General features: G+C 40.7%; 1 non-coding gene across 1 annotated transcript; it reads right to left on the bottom strand.

The window, feature by feature from the left end:
* Window positions 1-7,444: 7,444 nt before the first annotated feature.
* On the bottom strand, window positions 7,445-7,563 carry LOC122553283. Its single transcript, XR_006312668.1, has one exon. It is a non-coding gene; the product is annotated as a 5S ribosomal RNA (ribosomal RNA).
* Between the last annotated feature and the right edge of the window lie 10,149 nt (window positions 7,564-17,712).

Here is a 17,712-nt window from a genome sequence, read left to right as displayed (position 1 = left end):
TATTAACAGATATTAACCAATTGCCGTATATTGCCAGCAACTTTTTAAGAGGACATAAAGTCGAAATGCTGTTAATTTATTTCCATTTCAATTCCTCGTTCTTCACTTTTACTTCCCACATCGTTGACTTCTCGTTTAGTCATTAAAGAACAGCGATGAATATGTAACGCCACCTAATCCTCTTGAGGAAATCATCTTGGTACATTTCAGCTTCAGCCTGCAGTCAGATGATGCCTATAACCACTGTGTTGATAAATGAATATTTAGTTGTGAACACCAGCAGTGCAGCAAAACCTATACAGTACTGGGCTGTGTTGTTGAATCTACTGTTCCAGAGTTTTGAGAAGATTTGTAGCTCAGGTTGAGGTTCTGGATGTAGGTTTGCTCGCTGAGCTGGAAGATTCATTTTCAGTCGTTTTGTCACCGTACTAGGTAATATCTTCAGTAAGCCTCCGGACGAAGCATTGCTGGTGATTCCTGCTTTCTATTTATATGTTTGGGTTTCTTTGGGTTAGTGATGTCATTTCCTTGGGTTAGTGATGTAATTTCCTTTTTTTTCTCAGGGGGTGGTAAATTGGGTCCAAGTCAATGTGTTTGTTGATAGAATTCTCGGAATTCTCGTGCATGTCTATGTTTGGCTTGTCCTAGGATGGATGTGTTGTCCCAGTCGAAGTGATGTCCTTCCTCATCTGTATGTAAGGATATTAGTGAAAGAGGGTCATGTTGTTTTGTGGCTAGGTAACAGAGGTAATTAGGTAACAGAGAAAAATTGCGGGTGTGGGATGGAGATTGAAAGGTTGGATTCTCACAATGGAAGTTCAGATTGTGCAATGCACATTGAATGATTTACGACTGCCACTCAAACACAGAATTGGTATTTCTAATTTGAAATTAACACTATTTTTAACTGTATTGTCAAGTTCCCTGATTCTATGTTGACAGCAGCAGAGTCAAGATGTACATTGACAAATAGCAACATTGGCATGCAGTGATAATGTCTAATGATTATGCATAGTGAAAGATTACCAATTATGAACAGTCAGTGATATTTATAAAAATAATAAACTGGATCCAGCAACGCCAAAGTCTGTAATGTTCCAGAGCGCTACCAAATGTGCAATGGTTGGAGATTTTCATTCACCATTCTTGGCCAGTAGATGTGCAGTGGTGTGTAACTTCCAGTCATCACTCTGGCTCAGCAATGATCTCTCCGCAATTAATGGAGTTATTTACAAGAAGGACAAAGACACATGATGCTTCAGATTTTGTTTTAAAAATAACCAGAAGTTCAAGAAGATACAAATTCATTATTGACTTCAGACACACAGAAAACCCACATCACCAAACAAAACTTAAAATAAATGAATTTTAAAAAATACACATAAAAATACTACAGGTATAAATCACCTCAATAGATAGTATTCCTGCATAATGCAATTGGCTTTTATGCTTCTGTCTCAAATGCTTCTTCCAATGATGCCATAACTAAAAACAGGTCACCACAACAAATAACTTTTCCCACCCATTGTGTTTCTGGATGGTGGTTCAAGAAGAACCACAGACCAGTGAAAATGGGAGTTGTGCAGAATATCTTCACTCCTTCTGTCTGTGAGCTTTGCTATCAAAGGCAAAGGAATTTCAGAGCTAACATATATAGTGCAATACAATGGATAAGAAGCAGTTTCAAAATAATTTTTGGAATTTATTATTTAACATGGCCTGCTGAAATGAAGAAAATGAAGCAACACAAACAAAATAAGGAATTGTTCCTACACAGTTCATGATTAGATTACATTGATTGTGCTTCATTCACTCACATGGTGAAATCTTTATTTCCTACACACAACTGTCCTGGGAAGAGTAGCTCAGCTCTTGAATAATTGTTCACTGTTTAGCTCTTGAATTGTTGTTCACAGTCAGTGTATGTTCTATACTTGAATGAAAAGCTTCTTCAAACAGTTATATTGCTGATATACGGTTATTTTGTTGACGCCGCTAAATTCATTATCCCATGACATCTCACCAACTCCACACTGGTAACTCTCAAATGTTTTGCTGTAAGAAATAATTTCAAATCGCTTCAACAGAAATCCATAGCAAATTGATTCTGTTCTTAAATCACCATGAAATCTGATCTGTGGCAATGGAAGCTCAAAATATTCCATTATCCCGATAACATTTTGATTTCTTTACCAGTCTTAGAAAGAAAAGATCTCTTTTCATGCTTCAATGTTTTGTAAAACTCCTAATGGGAAAAAATTGTGCTGAAGATCAAACTCCACCATTTAATTAGTTGTCACAAATGTATAAATGACTAATTTAATCACTAAGATAGTTAACTTGCCTGAATTTGACTATTATCTAAGATGAAAGAAACTTAGATATCTCAATAAACAAGAAAATAAAATGTATTTATTTTAACAAACTTATTCTTTAGCAATTGACACAATTGTTTAATAATTATTAATATCCAAGCTGAAACGATATCTCCTTTAAATCAAAACACACAAGCATTCATTTATCAATAGGACAGATAAGACAGACAGTTTTACAGAAATATAAAGGACGGAAAATACACCCAAAAAAAGATTTTGGTGGATCAAGAGTCCAAATCACAAGGCTAGAATAAGGAGATATTTTTATTCCTTTGGTTTTTGGTGATGATATCATGTTGTTGCTGATCACAGTCATCCTCCACTGGATTCTTATTGGGGAGACGATGGCCTCGTGGCATTATTATTATTAATCCAGAAGCTCAGTGGAGGACCTGGTTTCAAATCCCATCACAACAGAGTGTGGAATTTCAATTCAATAAAACAAAAATCTGGAGTAAGAATCTACCGATGACCATGAAACCATTGTCAAGTAAAAGTCCATCTGGTTCACTAATGCCCTTCAGGGCAGGAAATTTGCTATCCTTATCTGGTATATGTATTTCTCCAGGTCCACAGCTGATGTGGTTGACTTAATGTCCTCTGAGCAATAAATGCTGGTCTCGCCAGCGATGCCCTCATCTTATTAATGAATAAAAAAAACTCAGTAGGAGGCCAGTCAGATCCAAGTTTTTGCTTGGGTACTGTTTTTTTCTTCACTTCCAGAAAGAGAGCATGAGAAATCTGTCTTGGCTTGCGGGCCTTTTGAGGTCTGAATTCAACTGCTCTCTTCCTAGCTCAACTTCAACTTAACCAATCAAAATCTGTTGTTGCAAAATCTTTGGCTCAAGGACTCCTGTGCCACTGTGTCTCACAAAAGTGCCAAATCCAGCTTCTCCAAAAGTTACATGACCTTCTACAACTAACATATGATTAGCACATATGTTCTCTTTTAATCTTCGAATTCTCAGAAAAAGAATTGACTCATCCTTTGCAAAACAGTAGTCAAAACTTCCATTTTCTCCAGTTTGTAATGCGTATCCTTACAAATTTAAACTATGACTTTCTGCCCTTTTTCATGATGACTTGTTATGGCCCTGATTTGTTTTTCAGGACAGAAAATACTGGAAACACTCAACAGGTCATTAAACCTTTTGAAGAGAAAAACAGTTCTCATTTCAAGTCCTGACCTTTCATCAGTACTTTTTAGTTTTTGCAGTATTTTGCTTCTGTGCTTTCCATGCAGGACTTAGTTAACCAATTTTTGACTTGATTAATTGACAGAACAATTAATCAGGGAAAGTATTAAGGCAAAGGGCAGGAGGCTTAGAGGGGTTCTGAATAAATGTTCTTTCACCCAAGGGGTTGGTCTGGGTCTGGGATGCACTGCCTAGCAGGGTAATAGAGTGAGGAAACCTCATAACCTTTGAGCACTTGAAATGTCATTACATTCAAAACTATGGGCCAAGTGCTGGAAAATGGGATTAATCCAGATAAGTGGTGCAGATTCAATGGGCCTAGAAGTGTCTTCTATGCTGTATGACTTTAACAAGCAAATGGGAGACTGAATTATATTTTCAATTAAAGGAAATCTCTGACTTGCAATACTCCCTCACGCATTACCTACAGCATATGAATAAGTTCTGAAGGGGAATTTGAATCCTCAATCTTCCCACTCAGAGGCAAAAGTACTAATTGAACTAAGTTGACACATTGATTGAAGCTAAATTATTTTCAGATGGCTATTTGATGCTAATTCTTTTATGAGTGTGTAAAATACACTTTACAAAGAGGCAATATTCAACTCTATACCTCTGTAGTTGTTTTCACAATGAGCTTGAAAAATGATCTTGTTGCAGACCTGGAACTCTTTCCTCACTTGGCTAGATTTGTTCACATAAGGAGGGAGTTTGTTTCTTTGAGACTAATTGTGGAGGCGGACCTCAAAGTTGGAGGACATTCTATTGGGATGAGTGTAAACCTTTGCACTTCTCATTAGAACTCTCCCCAGCATTTATCTCTGTTTTGGCTTGTCATTAGCAATCTCTTTGTTTGCCTATCCCTTTTTATCCCTCCCTGTCTCTGGACTCCATCTCTATGTACTGTATTCTATTCACTCTTCCATCCACTCATTAACATAAATCCCACCCTTTCAGTGACAAAAGGTCACTGAACTTAAAGCATGAACTCTGTTTTCTCTCTACAAATGCTGATTGAGTTACACAACTGAAATGTCATTTGTTTTGTTTTATTATCTGCACATCTCTCCCATTGCCATTTCTATATACTTCTGTTAAGTAACTCATTGTACTCTGTGCTGCTACAAAGTGACCTCACACCAAACTTAATTTTAAAAGGAATGTTTGCCATTTTTAAAGGCACGTTTTATGTCTTGAAAGGAAAATGCTCAAAAGGCAGAAAAATATAGCAATTTAGGAATGGAAATAAGTCATTCAGCCTCTCGAGTCTATTGCAGCATTTAATTAGATTATTGTTTAATCTGAACCTCAACTCTCTTGGCTGTATTCCTTGATACCTTACTACAACAACTTGTACTTATATAGTGCCTTTAACATAGTAAAACATCCCAAACCACATCACAAGAGCATTATAACCACAGTTTACGTCAGAAAGAATAGAAGCTGAAATACAGGATTCAGTTTAAAATAAGGTTTATGTCCAGTGACTAAAATATCTGCAGTCCAACAACTTTCAATTTTCGCATGAGAGAGCGGCGGAAGCTGGGCAGAAGTGAAGGCAGAGCGCAAAGCCGGTCAGGAAGGTAAGTGATTGTTATTTGAGTGGGTGTGTCAAAGGTGGTTATCTCCGGTTTGCTTCCAGTTCCTTGGGCTGGTGAGGTCAGAAACAGGGAGATAATGGACTTGAACTTGTGGCTGGGGAACTGGTGCAGGAAGCAAGGATTTAAATTATTGGATCACTGGGGTATGCTTTGTGGTAAGCATAAATTCTACAAGAGAGACGGTTTGCACATTAATAGGTTAGGGACCAGCATTCTGGCAGGCAGGTTTACTACTGCAACACAGCTACGTTTAAACTAAGTAGCGGGGGGGGGAACGGGACAAACTGGATGTTTAAGAAGGAAATTGGAGGGAAAGTTAGAACAAGGAAAGTCAAGAAAGACAACTGTATCAATGAGGCAGAAAACTCAGAAAGGGATCATGCTGTAAGGTTGAATGAAATAGGAGTTGATGGGAAGGGTGAGGGCAGTAACAAATTAAAAATACAATACATGAATGCGCGAAGCATTAGAAATAAGATGGATGAGCTTGAGGCTCTTTTGGAAATTGGCAGATATGATATTGTGGGGATAACTGAGACATGGCTTCAAGTGGACAGGGTCTGGGAAATGAATATTCATGGCTACACGTGCTATTATAAGGATAGACTGACGGGCAGAGGGGGTGGGGTGGCCTTGTTGGTAAGGGATGATATTCAGTCCCTTGCGTGGGAGGACCTAGAATCAGGGGATGTAGAGTCAGTGTGGATAGTGCTGAGAAATACTAAGGGTAAAATGACCCTCTGGGGAGTTATTTACAGGCCCCCAAACAGTAGTCTGGATGTCGGATGTAAGTTAAATCAGGAGCTGAAATTGGCCTGTCGCAAAGATGTTACTACAGTTGTTATGGGGGATTTCAACATACAGGTAAACTGGGAGAATCAGGATGGTATTGGACCTCAAGAAAGAGACTTTGTGGAGTGCCTCAGAGATGGATTCTTAGAAAAGCTGGTGCTGGAGGCGACCAGGGAGAAGGCAATTCTGGATCTGGTATTGTGCAACGAACCAGAATTGGTCAGGGACCTCGAAGTCAAGGAGCCATTGGGAAGTAGTGACCATAATACAATAAGCTTCAATCTGCAATTTGAGAGTGAGAGTGTACAATCGGAAGTGACAATATTTCTGTTGAATAAAGGGAACTATGGAGCTATGAGGGAGGAGCTGGCCAAAGTTCAATGGTGCAATACCTTAGCAGGGATGACAGTGGAGGAACAATGGCGGATATTTCTGTGTATAATGCAGAAGTTGCAGGATCAGTTCATTCCAAAAAGGAAGAAACCTCCCAGGAGGAGGCATGGGCGGCCGTGGCTGACGAGAGAAGTAAAGAAACATATAAAGTTAAAAGAGAAAAAGTATAACATAACTAAGATAAGTGGGAAAACTGAGGACTGAGAAGCTTTTAAAGAGCAACAGAGGATTACTAAGAAGGAAATACGCAGAGAAAAAATGAGATACGAAGGTAAACTGGCCAAAAATATAAAGGAGGATAGTAAAAGCTTTTTTAAGTATGTGCAAGGCAAAAAAATGGTTAGGACAAAAATTGGGCCCTTGAAGACAGAAACAGGGGAATAAGAAATGGCAGAGGAATTAAATGGGTACTTCAGATCTGTGTTCACTGGGGAAGACACAAGCAATCTCCCTGAGGTAACAGTGGCTGAAGGACCTGAACTGAAGAGAATTTATATATGCCAGGATTTGGTGTTGGAGAGACTGTTAGGTCTGAAGGTTGATAAGCCCCCGGGGCCTGATGGTCTGCATCCCAGAGTACTGAAGGAGGTGGCTCGGGATTTAGGACAGAGATTAGGAGAAACTTCTTCACCCAGAGAGTGGTGGCTGTGTGGAATGCTCTGCCCCAGAGGGCAGTGGAGGCCCAGTCTCTGGATTCATTTAAGAAAGAGTTGGATAGAGCTCTCAAGGATAGTGGAATCAAGGGTTATGGAGATAAGGCAGGAGCAGGATACTGATTAAGGATGATCAGCCATGATCATATTGAATGGTGGTGCAGGCTGGAAGGGCAGAATGGCCAACTCCTGCACCTATTGTCTATTGTCCGCCTTTCCTGACTGCCACCCGCAGACAGCGTGCAGCCCCAATCCCTTTCTTTCCGCCTTTCTTGCTGATTTTGGCAGCGCTCCGCTCTCCTCCCCTCCGTGTCTCGTGCCTGCAGGAGACTGATGCCAGGCACAGCAGCAGCAGCAAAAATAACCTGCCGCTCCATTGCCTGGCACAAGACAAGTGCAGAGGGGTGACTTGAGCAGCCACTGCTGGCGGAAAAAGCCTACTGCACCTGGTATTCCCAGGCGGTCTCCCATCCAAGTACTAACCAGGCCTGAGTCTGCTTAGCTTCCGAGATCAGACGAGATCGGGCGTTTTCAGACTAGTATGGCTGTAGGCGCTGGCCCCTGCCTTTTCTCCCTACTTCACGGCGTGCTGGCCAGCCACATTTTCTTTGTTGCTCTTTCTCTTTATCCCCTTTGGCTTTTTTTTCTCTTTTCTCTTTGCTCTTCCTCCTCTGTGCGTGCTTCCCTCCCTCCGTTCCTCCAGCTGCCTTTCAGCCAGCCCTTGCCCACCAGGCACCTGTAGTCTACCACATCCCCACACAAGCCAATTGCAAGCCCTCCCCCTGCTTCATAGGGGCGCAGCCTGCATTCTCTCATCCTTCCACACTCCTCCACTCCTCCATTTCGGAATGCCGGGCACTGTCCAGTGGGGTACCGCACGGATCAGTACTGGGACCGCAGCTTTTTACAATCTATCTTCATGATATACAAGATGGTATTAGCAATAACATTCGCAAATTTCATCAGCTGGGTGGCAGGGTGAAATGTGATGAGGATGTTAGGAGATGGACAGTTAGGTGAGTGGTCAGATGCATGGCAGATGCAGTTAATGTGGATAAATGTATGGTTATCCACTTTGGTGGCAAGAACAGGAAGGCAGATTACTACCTAAATGGAATCAATTTAGGTAAAGGGGCAGTACAAAGAGATCTGGGTGTTTTTGTACACCAGTCAATGAAGGTACAGCAGGTAGTGAAGAAGGCTAATAGCATGCTGGCCTTCATAACAAGAGGGATTGAGTATAGAAGCAAAGAGGTTCTTCTGCAGCTGTCCAGGGCCCTGGTGAGACCACACCTGGAGTAATGTGTGAAGTTCTGGTCTCCAAATTTGAGGAAAGACATTCTGGCTATTGAGGGAGTGCAGGGTAGGTTCACGAGGTCAATTCCTGGAATGGCGGGATTACCTTACACTGAAAGACTGGAGCGACTGGGCTTGGATACCCTTGAGTTTAGAAGACTGAGAGGGGATCTGATTGAGACATATAAGATTATTAAAGGATTGGACACTCTGGAGGCAGGAAACATGTTTCCGCTGATGGGTGCGTGTCGAACCAGAGGACACAGCTTAAAAATACGAGGTAGACCATTTAGGACAGAGATGAGGAGAAACTTCTTCACCCAGAGAGTGGTGGCTGTGTGGAATGCTCTGCTCCAGAGGGCAGTGGAGGCCCAGTCTCTGAATTCATTTAAGAAGGAGCTGGACAGAGCTCTCAAGACTAGTGGAATCAAGGGTTATGAAGATAAGGCAGGAGCAGGATACTGATTAAGGATGATCAGCCATGATCATATTGAATGGTGGTGTAGGCTCAAAGGGCAGAATGGCCTACTCCTGAACCTATTGTCTATTGTCTATTGTCTAATTGGTCTCTTGCCCACACATGGCACCTTGAGATAATCAACATCTTGAAATTCTTTGGATTTTGGAAACCTTTTTTTCTTTTTGTTTCTGAAATGTAAGCTTCTTGCTCTGACACAGTGCTTTAAAATGTCCTCTTTGTATTTTCCTGCTTCTCTGCTGCCACATTCTTTACTTGAAAGCCTACCACCTGCAGGAATCAGGAGAAAGTGAGGACTGCAGATGCTGGGGATCAGAGTCGAGAGTGTGGTGCTGGAAAAGCACAGCGGGTCAGGCAGCATCCGAAGAGCAGGAGAATCGACATTTCGGGCATAAACTCTTCATCAGGAATGAGGCTTGTGGGCCGGGGCTGAGAGATAAATGGGAGGGAGTTGGGGTTGGGGTGAGGTAGCTGAGAAAGCAATTAATGTATGAATGTGAGGGAGAAGGTGATAGGTCGGAGGAGAGGGAGTGATGGACGAGTCTGGAGGGCTGTGCCGAGTTAGAGGCTTAGGACAGGGATAATGTGGGTGGAGGGAAAATGAGGAGGTTGTTGAAATCCACATTTATCCCGTGTGGTTGCAAGGTCCCAAGGCAGAATATGAGGCGTTCCTCTTCTAGATGCCGGGTGGTAATGATTTGACAGTGGAGGAAACCCAGGCCCTGCATGTCCTTGATGGGAGGGGGAGTTGAAGTGTTCAGCTACGGCGCAGTGGGGTTGGTGGGTGCAGGTGTCCCAGAGATGTTCTCTGAAACGATCCGCAAGTTGACATCCTGTCTCCCTAATGTAGAGGAGACTACACTGGGTACAACAGATGCAGTAGATGACGTTGGTAGAGGTACAGGTAAATTTCTGATGGATGTGAAAGGATCCCTTGGGGCCTTGGACGGAGGTGTGGGTGCAGGTTTTGCACTTCCTGCGGGGGAAGGGAAAGGCGCCAGGATTGGGGTGTGGGCTGGTAGGGGGGGTGGTCCTGATGAGGGAATCGCAGAGGGAATGGTCTCTCCGGAACGCAGATAGAGATGGGGAGGGAAATATATATCTTTGGTGGTGGGGTCTGTTTGGAGGTGGCGAAAGTGGCGGAGGATGATCTGATGTATGTGGAGGTTGGTGAAGTGGAAGGCGAGGACCGAGGGGTTCTGTCCTTGTTGTGTTGGGAGGGGTGGGGTACAAGAGTGGTAGTGCATGAAGTGAAGGAGATGCTCTGGAGGGCTTTGTCAATCACGTAGGAAGGGAAGTTGCATTCATGGAAGAAGGAAGCCATCTGGGACTTTCTGATCTGTGTGAATCCATCAATTTTACCAATAAGTCACCCTATACATTTCTATTTTCTCAACCTCTGCTTGCCTGGTCAACAGGTTTTCCTTCAACTTGGCCGGTTCAGGAGTGGATACAATGATGTGTATTATATTTTGTAATAAACTTGTTCGGAGATGTTACTCTGAAGCAGATGGGGATTGAACCCAGAGGTGGGGACATTGCCACTGTGCCACAAGAGCCTCTTACTGTAATGTTTGTATTTGACCATCTTTATACAATTCAGGTGCGGTTCTTTTGATCGTGCTAACTCTGGAAGCATGAGCAGTGGAAAGCCATATGTGATGCCAGGATTCTGCCCCAAAGATCCTCAGAACCAAAGTTCTTACTGAACAAAGTTCTAAATGTAATGGAAGCAATATACTGTGGATGCTGGAAATATGGAACTAACATAAAACCATACTGGAGAAACTCAGCAGGTCTACAACATCAGTGGAGAGACATACTGATTTAACTTTGCAAGTTCAGTATGACTCTTCTTCAGAAGTGAAGATTGAAATGTACTGAACGGCATGAGAACCTGAAATTTCTCATCAGCCTCAGCACAGATCCTGTAAAATTTCAGAAAAATTAAATTTTGGTGCATATTTATATTACATGAAACATAGGTTTCCTCAGCAAATTGTTTACCATTGTCGGTCATCATAAAAAATTGAAATGCATGTGGCAGCACATAGAGGCATGCAAGTCCAAACCTTCATGGACTCCAGAATCAGCTAACATAGATTTTCTTTAAGAAATAAATCAAATTACTGTCATAAGTCTCATGTGAGGAAGGACTCATTATAACTTTATAAAACAAATGGATACATTCTTATCTGAGGCAAATCCACTTCAGTTAATTTATGGAGAAACTATAAAGACAATTAGCCTGTGCAATAAAAGCTGACAGAATGGTAACTTAAATTGTATTGATCATGATTTATTTGAAATCTTATTATAAAAGTGTCAGACACTGAAGTCTTGCATTAAGAATGACCCATTGCTGCTAAGTCACTCTGGAATGTGATCACTTTAAGTTCCAGCTGTACTGCCTTGAAATTTAGTGGAATGTAATCATAATAAATGCACTAGAATAATCCTTAGCCTGATTAAAAGTGCAATGGTTTGTTCTCTTTATTAAATCCTTTTTAATCTAATTATGGCCTTGCCATCTCTTCTGCCTGCCTCAGTTCAGTTTTCTCTTTCATGTCACAGTCCTCCAATCTCCAGCTACCTTCTTAGCCTGCCATTGCAACTTTGAATGAAAGTCACCTCTATCAAAATATTGAGCTGTTTAATTAGTATGATGGGTCAATTGAAGTCATGGAGAATTAGTGATATTGCAGAATGAAATGCAAATCTGATTCATCCTGCATTCCGCTTTGACTGGATTCATTTCACATGATAAAGCAGCAAATATTTCTGACATATGCTTAATGGATGTTTCCAGTAACATTAATCATAGGCTTTACTAGATATCATTAAACAGATTCTTGTAGGTAGGCCTAAAATAATCTTGCAATTATATGGCAGCTTTCACAACCAATGGATATTGCAAGGCAGTTTATGGTTAATGCAGTACTTTCCAAACATGTTCACTGTTATAACATTGGAAACATGACAGTCAATTTGAAAAGAGAAAGATCCCACAAACAGCACTGTGACATTGACTAAATCATGTGTTTTTGTGCTATTGTTTGAAGGATAAATATTGGCCAGGACACTAGATAGTTCTCTCACACTTCTTCGAAATAATGCTATGGGGTGCTATTATTTTGACCTGAGAGAGGAGATAGGACTTTGGTTTAACATCTAACCCAAAAAGCAGCATACTGCACTGGAGTACCAAACTTGTAGTAGTGTGTACTGCAGATGCTGGAGATTAGAGTCAAGATTAGAGTGACGCTGGAAAAGCACAGCAGGTCAGGCAGCACGTGAGGAGCAGGAAAATCGATGTTTCGGGCAAAAGCCCTTCATCAGGAATAGCACAATTTTTTAGCACCATTCTAATCCTGATACCAAACTTGTATGTTGTGCTGAAAACCTAGAGTGGAAACTAAATCCACAACACTTTGATGTAAAAGTATCTGAGCCACAACTCAAATCTACTAGCTTTAAAACTTTGCTAAAGTTTATGTTTTAAAATTGCACGTACTATATTGCTCAACCAAGTTTTACAATGAAAAAGAATTAGTTGCAAATCTGATTTTATATTACTTGGAGGGAAATAATGAGAGAAAAAGAAAAAAAAAGATAAAGAACTATCCAGAGACTGTGAGGTAATTTATAAGGAGCAATTGACATAATAATGTAGGGAATAGTTTTGAGATTATTGATGTTAGGATAGACCCTCAATTACAAACATAAGGAGCAGGCACAAAGAAGTCATAAAACTGAAGCTGAAAATGCTGAAAACATTCATACTCTGCATCTGTAGGCTCTTCAGCAGAGCACACATGCACACACGACATGCATATGACCTGAACTGGGAAGTACGGATGAATTCAACTATGTTCTACATGAATGCATTGCCTGAAAGGGTAGTTAAAGCAGTTTCAATAGTAACTTTCAAAAGGAAATTAGATAAATACTTAACAGGAAATATTTGTTGGGCTATGGGGAAAGAGCCAGAGAATGGAACTAACTGGATTGGGCTTTCAAAGTGCCTGCACAGGCCATGATGGCCTGACTAGCGTCAGTCTCCTCTGAATGATCCTATCATTTGGTTTTGGCCAAATGTGACTTACAGATGGGAAGAAGAGTTTAATTGATCCTGCTCACTCTGATTCTGAACTATCGCTGAAGGGAGCAGGGGCTTAGTCGCTTCACTTTTGGCACAGTTTAAACTGGAATAATTTTGTAACTCCTCAAAATTGAGGCAACTTAGAATTTTTGCATTCAATTACATTGCTGAGAATGTGGTGCTGGAAAAGCACAGGAGGTCAGGCAGTATCTGAGGAGCAGGAGAATTGACTTTTCGGGCATCCAGGAATCCTGATGAAAGGCTTTTGCCTGAAACGTCGATTCTCCTGCTCCTCTGATGCTGCCTGTCCTGCTGTGCTTTTCCAGCACCACACTCCTGACTCTGATCTCCAGCATCCGCAGTCCTCACTTTTTACAATTTACTGCAATTTTCTACATTCAGCTTATTAACATAAACTTCATGCAGAGAAACAGATGAGTCTCAGGAACTGAATGTGTGAGTGCAGTAAATTACAATTAAGAGAAATTTAAAAGATTTAGTCTTCTGTTGTTTTGTTGTGTGTGTAGGGTATACTTCAGTTCCCTAAAACTGCTTCTTAAGTGTTTGTAGTTTCTGCGTGAACTCTTTATTTACAGCTCAATCTATACACACATTCTCTCAGCTTGAGCTTCTGTTCTCTTCCAAGTCCCTCTGTATAATCATCTGGCATTGACATTATTAGTATATAATTGCGCATCTTCATTATACATTCTGCTGATATTCATCCCATTACTTTACATCTCCCACCCAGTTATTATTCTCCATATAAACGTCTCTCAGCAAATTCTCAGACGTTATAGAGTCAGTCCCTATGATGCATTGACCAGTCTATCTGATCTGCTTTAATTCTGTAGTCTAGGACATTTTGTGCCTTACTTTAGTTTGAGTGTTTCTGTCCTAAGTGGTTGTAGGTCTTTCTGGTTCTTTTTCTTCTGAGAAATAGGTCCACAATCCTATTAATTTCTCATTCAATTATATCACTGAAAGACCATTTGTTCTCATTATCCCTTGATCTGTTTTATATGATCTCAGTGGTAGAGTTTTTCCTATGATCATGATCTCGCTCCCCAGATTGTAGGTCTCGTTACCCTTGTGCTCTGTGACTTTTGTTAACCTTTTGTAGTCTGGTTGTCTTTTTGACATTTCACTCTGTTATGGTGTGATGGAAATATATTCAATCAAGAGAATTGAAGAATTATCCAAAGAGTAAAAATGAACAGTGCTTCATGGAAATGGCATGCTGGGGGCAATAGTTGAGTTGCTTTCCAGTTCTTAAACATATTCTGTGCAAATAAATAATTTCTCATATTAACTTTGCTTCATTAGTCAATCATTTTTAATGGTGACCTTTGGTTCTTGATCTTTTCATCATAAGGAACTGACTCTCCTTGTCTATTCTGTTCAGACTCTACAAGCCAACCCAGTACCAACACACCTAATATCTACCATGGACTGACTTCAGGAACCATAAGTGATGAAAACAATTAACTAATAGCAATGGAATATTGCGCTGATGGACAAAAACAAACCAAAGAACGAGGGTTGCTGGAAATCAGAAATTGCTGGAAAAACTCAGCAGATCTGGCAGCATCTGTGAAGAGAAAGTAGAATTAACATTTTGAGTCCAGTGACCAATTCTGAAGAAGGATCACTGGACCCAAAATATTAACTCTGCTCTCTCTCCACAGATGCTGCCAGACCTGCTGAGTTTTTCCAGCAATTTCTGATTTGTTATCATTCTTACTCAAAAATATTTGATAGCAAAACAAAGCTCCCATTCATAAATACACTCAAAACTTTCAAATTATCTCAAGAAGTTCATTTCTCATATAAGAAATAAACTCTAAATCAAAGTCCATGTCAAAGGCAACTAATCCTTTAATAACTTCTTTAATCTTTCAATTGAACTGTGAACTCAGAACATCTTGCTGAGATAATTGTAGAGTTTGAAACAATGCTGGACACTCATATTAAAAAATCTAATAGCCCTTGGAGAAATGTCAGCAAACAACTCCGTTGGAACTGCATGGCTATTGCTATTTTTTTTAAAACCTTCAGGGAATTGCTTGTCAATCAAAGCAATCCAACAGTGGCTTTTTCTTTAAAGACCCAGCAACAGAAGTGGCCTTTCTTAAAGTTTGAAGAGCCAGAGATTTAAAAAAACGCTTGACAGTTACGTGGACATTAACCATTCTTGAAGAATGTTAGTAGTGGACTTTCGAAAACGCCAAAACTGTCTGAACTCAGCACTACGTTCAAATGGAACCACTGAATTCAGATACCTGCACTCAATCCTTTCTGCTGTTAGAGAAATGGATTTGTTGGAAATGGGGGAGGCAGGAGAACCAATGGACTCATTTTAAATAGCCTTATTTACTTTGTAAATATTCCCTCCATCTTCTTCCTTAATAATGCCAAATGCAAAGTACATGATTATTCCCTCTGCCAGCCCTGTTTAAAAACTCTTTTTAGTTCCCTAATCAGTCACATTCCTCCTTTTACTATTCTTTTTCTATTTGTTTGCCTATCATGGACTTTGGATGCCAGTTCTTGCTCTTTTAACAAGACTCATCTGTGGCCTTTTTCATGTCAGACAATTACTCAGGAACCTTACATTCTTCACCAATTCAGTTCCATTGCCTCTCTGCAGGTGCAAGTGAAAAAGCAGCTTTAAGATGTTGTAGGTTGAGAAAACTCTTCTCATGTACATGTACTCTGACAACGTTATGCATATTTTTTGCTGTGTAGATACTCCTTCAGTTTACACCACATGAATCTTGCTCATTTGATTGTAGATTTCAGTGGACAAGGTTATTGATGATTAGCTGAGGCTTTGATCTGTGCCCCTATATCTGATCAGCAATGACAAAGCTGTGAGGCAGTGTAAGGGCTTGACAGCAAATATATAACAGATTGCTGGAAAACCATGTGGAATGTACACTTAAGACAAATATTTGAAACCAGCAACAGGATTACCTTGGCAGCTTCATTTAAATGTGTCATATCCTTGCACATTTTAACTCCTGATGTCTGGTTTATGCACAGTGTTTAATCTGGCCTCTGTCTTCTCCTTCCAGACGTTTGGAATAGCTAGCACTTGAATAGGGTAATCTGGAATAGCAAACAAAACCATCCACTTTGTCCCCAATTCATACAGCACTGCATTGCCAGCTTCAGCTAATGAAGACAATGTTTAAGTGCAGTTCCACTCACTATTCAATCAATTACATTTCTTGTTTGACACACTTTCTCTGCTAGCTACTGGATTTTTTAACCAATACCAGTGCTCCAGAGAGCCTTTCAAAAGGCTGAATTAACAATATTTAATATTTTGCAGTCTTTTAAAATGGGTAATTTGGAATGCTTTCAGTCTTTTTTAAACCACTATGCTGTACTTATACAAACCTTCCTGACCAGCTTGATCAGCAGCTGTTCTGCTCCATACAGACTTGTGGCTCGGTTAGCACAGTCAGATTTAGTTGACCCTGGCAGTTTGGTAGTGTCAGCTCTCCTCACGTCAGATATATTCAAACCTTACTCTGTTCACATCCTGTCTAGGCCCCTCATGGACCTGAAAATTGACCCTTATTTGTCTCTATTTAATTTAGCAGAGCCAGCTTCACTATTAGACAGATCATCTCTGTTTGCAAAGCAAGCCTAAATCATTCACTTGGGGTGTCTGTGTGCTCAGTAGGTAAAATCAGTAAGGGTATCTGCGTCGATTTTACAAATTAGTGCTCCTGCTGCAAAACTTTATGTAACAGGATTGCATTTTTGGGAATTCAGGTATGTTGACCTCCATAGTCAACGAATCAACATACACTCCTGCTGTGCATAGCTCTGTGCTGTCAGTACTACCTTGTAAAATCTATTCCAATCGCCTCTAGTTATTCAAAAGCTGCTTTATATCCAAGTCTACACTTTTTTTTCAGAAAAATGAGCACAGGAAAATGCATCCTTTAAAATATCATACCACCAAGGCTTGCTGGTCAGAAGCACCTACAAGTAATTATGACTTCACACCAGATTCTGATAGTGGAGATCTAATTTTACAATTGTGCTGTTGATACCAACCATCCAATAATCAAAACAAAATCAGAAATTGCTGGAAAAACTCTGAAGGTTTGGCAGCACCTGTGGAGAGAAATCAGAGTTAACGTTTTGGTTCCAGTGACCCTTCTTCAAAACTGATAGCAGCCAGGAAAAGGTTGGTATACAAGCTCGAGAAGGTATGTGGAGAGGGGATAGGAGTAAAAGAGAGGAGGAGGGAGAAAAACAGTCAGAAAGACAAAGTTGAAGGTCAGACTGGGAGAACGAACAGCTGTTAACAGGGTCCGTTAGTGGCTGACAATGGGTTGTTTGTGGTAGCAGTCCATGTGATGACAGGGCCTGGTGTGTGAGGGTCGGGATAAGGACATGGGAGAAGGTTCTGAAGCCCTAAAATTATTGAACTCAATATTGAGTCCTGAAGGCCGCAGGGTTTCCAAGCAGAAAATGATATGTTGTTCTTTCAGCTTGCACTGAGCTTCACTGGAGCACTGCACCAAGCCTGAGACAGAGATGTTGGCCAAGGAACATGGTAGTGTGTTGAAATGGCAGGCAACTGGAAGTTCAGGGTCATTTTTGTGGACTGAACATAGGTATTCTGCAAAGTGGTCGTCCAAATCTGTTCATCTCTCCAGTGTGGAGGAGACCATGTTGTGAACATCAAACCTAATAATAAACTCTGACTGCATTGCTCATCATTTTGTTAGACTGTGCATGAGCATACACAATTTAAAGATAAAAGCAAATTACTGTGGATGCTGGAATCTGAAAAAAACCAA

This window comes from Chiloscyllium plagiosum, chromosome 9 (assembly GCF_004010195.1).
Source record: "Chiloscyllium plagiosum isolate BGI_BamShark_2017 chromosome 9, ASM401019v2, whole genome shotgun sequence".
In the NCBI taxonomy this organism is placed as follows: domain Eukaryota; kingdom Metazoa; phylum Chordata; class Chondrichthyes; order Orectolobiformes; family Hemiscylliidae; genus Chiloscyllium; species Chiloscyllium plagiosum.
The sequence above is the reverse complement of the archived record's forward strand: the minus strand, read 5'-3'. Positions and strand labels throughout refer to the sequence as shown.